Source organism: Etheostoma spectabile, chromosome 17 (genome assembly GCF_008692095.1).
Source record: "Etheostoma spectabile isolate EspeVRDwgs_2016 chromosome 17, UIUC_Espe_1.0, whole genome shotgun sequence".
NCBI lineage: Eukaryota > Metazoa > Chordata > Actinopteri > Perciformes > Percidae > Etheostoma > Etheostoma spectabile.
Genome location: NC_045749.1, coordinates 16,991,265 through 16,995,383, shown reverse-complemented (window position 1 = coordinate 16,995,383; position 4,119 = coordinate 16,991,265). Strand labels below are relative to the sequence as shown.

The 4,119-nt window shown below is 38.7% G+C and overlaps 1 protein-coding gene across 6 annotated transcripts in view; it reads left to right on the top strand.

Moving 5' to 3' along the window:
- macrod2 (mono-ADP ribosylhydrolase 2) overlaps nt 1-4,119 on the top strand; it is a 473,980-nt gene that overhangs the window by 387,669 nt on the left and 82,192 nt on the right. The window lies entirely within an intron of this gene.

Below are 4,119 nucleotides of genomic sequence, written 5' to 3'. Positions count from 1 at the left end.
GCTGCTGCCCCCGCAACCCGATACCGGATAAGCGGACTAAGATGGATGGATGGACCCGCCAATTGCAAATTTCAGCCACATTTGGTGGGTGGGTGGTTTTTAATTTCATGCACTGCATGGGACCTTTAAAATGAATAGTTGCCTCAGAAAACACAATACAAAGTCAAGGTCCCATCTCTTTTTCCAAGCTAGTCTTTTTTAGATTAATACTTGTCTTTGGTACCCATAAGGCCACTAAGGATTATTTTCATCACTGGTTAATCTGGTTATTATTTTTTTCATTAATTAATGTTTGTTACATAAAATGTCAAAATATTTCCCAAAGTCAATTTTTTTGTTTCGACCAACAGTCAAAGACTCAAAGATATTTAGTTTGAGATCATAGAAGACAAAGAAATAATTACATTTGAGAACCAGGAAAGAGTGATTTTTGGCACTTTCACTTAAAAATGATTTAAAGAATGAATCTAGTCTACTTTGCATTTACATAGTATCTCCTTTTCCTTTCCTCTATAATGTCAAAAATGTTCAATACAAATAGTAATATAAAAAAGCAAACAAAAACATCATTGCTTTATCTTAGTTAAAATGACACTGTGTTTAAATGTTACGGTTTGGTACAGCGGTAGATACACAGTATGGACTGAAGACCCCGGAAAATTTAGCTTAGAGTGATAAAATAAAACTCCATTGGAAAAACACTTTGAAAAGTAAAATCTACCGGAGGAGAAGTTAACATTAATTGGGTTGGTACTTTAGCTCTCTGTTGCTGCAGTGCCTCTTCATGGTGTTTTTATTGTCTAGTATCAAGTGAAAAGACTTGTGCCAAGTGTCACATCTGCAGCCGAGAGAGGCACAAATTTGCTCCACGCATGCCTCGAGGATACCGATGTGCCACTGATGGGTTTGTGCAACTGGCATGGTGTTCAAAGGCAGCAGTGGTCTTTTGAAGTCAGTGTCTGGACCATTTGAATCGTTTGCTGTGACTGAGAGCATCGGGGAGATACGGCCAGATCAGGAGCTGAGAGCATGACTAAACACTCTTTCCTCGTACTGTACTGTCTTGTGTGGATGGAGACGCACAGTTTGACCTGAGATAACTGGATTCTCTCTTTAGCCTCCCTGTCAAACACCTGCAGATTTGTCTATAGAAATGCTTTGGAGGGAGTGTGTGAATGCCTTATTAGTGTTTTCTGTCAGATAATTACTTTCCTGGCACTAGCGCAAATGCATGTAATGTAGTCTAATACATTAGTGGCAGCCATTTCGCCCAAGGCAGTAGAATGGGGATTTTATGGCTTTTATGATCTGAGGATTTTATTATCTGACTCACTCAGGATAATATGATGTGTGCTCTTTGATTCCCTTGACCTCAGATTAGTGTAGTTAAAATACTACTAGTTTCACTGTTTTAAATAGATTTAAGATGATATGGATCCAATTTTTTGAATTGACACTAGTGGAATTTATTTCTTCAATGGTTAACTTTTTAGCACTTTATGTTATCTGCAGTGGAGGCAAGCAGTTTTGATTATGCGCTCCTGTTGTCAAAGATAAAGAAAAGTTTATCACGAGCAGCAAATGCTACAGTATTTTCAATGTTTATCTGAGTGGTCTGACTGAGCTCTTGCCTTCAGAGAGAAATCTTCTCTGCACGAATGGGGATTAAGCCTATCATCTCGCTATCTTGTCCCATAGACCAAGGTGTTGCTTCACTCCTGGTAATTGCAGAATGATCACCTTATTCTCGATGAAAGGTGACTTCTGTTCTGAGGCAAAGTGAATATTGAATTTTCTGTTAATGCTCTGTCCCTACTTAGAATGAAAAGAATAAATAAAAGGACAGATTACAAATCTCGCTCTCGCCCTGAAATAACTAAATAATTAAACAACTGTTTGTTGGAGAACTAAAATAAAGATTTGAATGTAACTTCTATGGCTGCTAACTAACAAGTAATAATCACCATTAGAAATATCAGCTACACATATTTCATCTATAGAGGTAATACAGATTGCCGGTTCTTGTTTGGGACTATGTAGAAATGTTTCATGGTGAGTAAGACCTCAATGTTAAATTGTTAGGGACTGCTATCTTCTTAATATCCAGGTGCTCTCATACACATGCCCCGAGCCCACCAATAAATACAGCCCACTGGACTCTAATGCATGGACACTGAGATATGATGCCCTCTGAGTTCAGCTGTCTCCGTTGGTGCAGATACTGTAAGCCCGCCTCCATGCTTACTGTGCTGGAACAAGCTATCTTAATGACATGCTAATTGATTTAGTGTAGCACAGATAGCGGTAGGCTGGCACACCGTGATAAAGCGAGAGTGTGTCGAGCTGTTGGTTCAGAAGAGGACAGGAGACTCATCAAACTCCAACTTGCTCAGTCAATTTTACACTGCAGTACCCCACACTGAAGCATGGAGACCTTTACTGTGGCGGTGTTAGTGTGTGTGTGTTTTGACTGTTTAGTGTTTGCTCTTGTAAGTACAGTACGTGACCCAGTAAGCTCATTTTAAGACTGCCGCAAGTTCAAACAACAAAAACCTCTGCTGCTCATCAGAGCCATTAATTATGTTGTCTATCTATGGCCTGCAGAAACAGATAGTGGATGAAAAACATTATGACCACTCCACTGTCCTCTCACTCACTTGGGCTGATATTAAGCCATAAAGTCTGGGACACACAAACAACCTTGGTTAACATTGTTAGTTTAATGAACTGCTTATTGGCAGGTACAGCAAACGAAAAAGTAATATATAGTGAATATCTTTAGTTAAGTGTATACAAGCATATAAAGTTTACCTTCAGTAGCATTTATTGCATCTGATACCAATATCAAGTCTAACAAGTGTTAACTGAATCTTTTTAATCCCTTGTCAAACATATTTAAGTTTTTACAGTTTTAAGTGACAAAAGTTATAAATCATTTTAAAATGTAGGCTGTCAACAGTAGGCTTTACATTTGGGTATGTACATTTTATCCTGGGTAAGTGAAAAAGAGAAAATGCAACTGTTTAAAATGTTTTGGTATTTAGCATGGTTAGCACTTAATAAGCAAATTGGATTAAAACATAGGTATTTAGTTTGCATTCACACTGTAAGTAGCATGATTCCCAAATTCCAAGTCCATTTAATGTGCAGCTCAGTGACCAGAAAAAGATGGTTGATGTGTAGTGAACAAGCCGGTTTGCTGCAGCTGTCATCAGATTCCCAAGCTTTTTGTTTCCCAACAAGTGTATCATTTTCCACAAAACCTAGCACCTGCACAATTAATGACAGGTTTAATAAAGTATTCTAAAAGTTTTATTTGAAAAGTTTCAGGAAGAAGTATCTCAAAAATAAAGATGAAGATTAGGGCAATGTACAGTACCATAATGAAAGGCAAAACTTAACAGCAACAGAAATGCTTGACTTTTTAAATATTTGTATCTGTATGGGGACACTTCTCATGCGGCGCCAGCCTCTTTCAATATTCACAGTTGGTCATTATCGGCCACCTCATCAACAAACTTGCCTACAGTGCGAATATTGGTGTATATACAGTGTGTCTAATTCGGTATGGAGAGGACATATGCAGGGCTTCCAGGTGCTACCGATGTTGAAGGGTTGAGTCCCGGTTCAGGGAGGAGGGGTGGAGACCACCGCAGTGATTACTTTAGCTGTTGCTGTGTGATTGCGTGGTCTCTGGCATGTGATTAGGGGGAATGGGCCGTATCTCTCACCATCTCAAAGGGGGGATCAAATCAGCCTCAAAGCCTGGCTTCAGGCAGTGGTGCATTTGAAAGTCAATGTTTTATTTTTAAGCATAAATTACTTGATCAAGGCACTTTTTTGCCCAAGGTTGTATTCAGAAGTGAGGGTTGCCACAGTTAGAGGGTCTCTAGTGTTTGCATATGTCATGTCACAAGTCCCCATCAAGTTGATTTTTTTATTTGTGCATGACAATTTTAAAGTAAGCCAGATTTAAAGACACACTGTGCTAATAGACACTTGCCTTTCCCTAGATATTCCATTCATATATCTACGTATAACCATATAATAAGCTATTACAGTTTTTGTCTATTGCTAGATGAGTTCATGTGGACCAAACTCTAGTTTGTTTTTCATTGC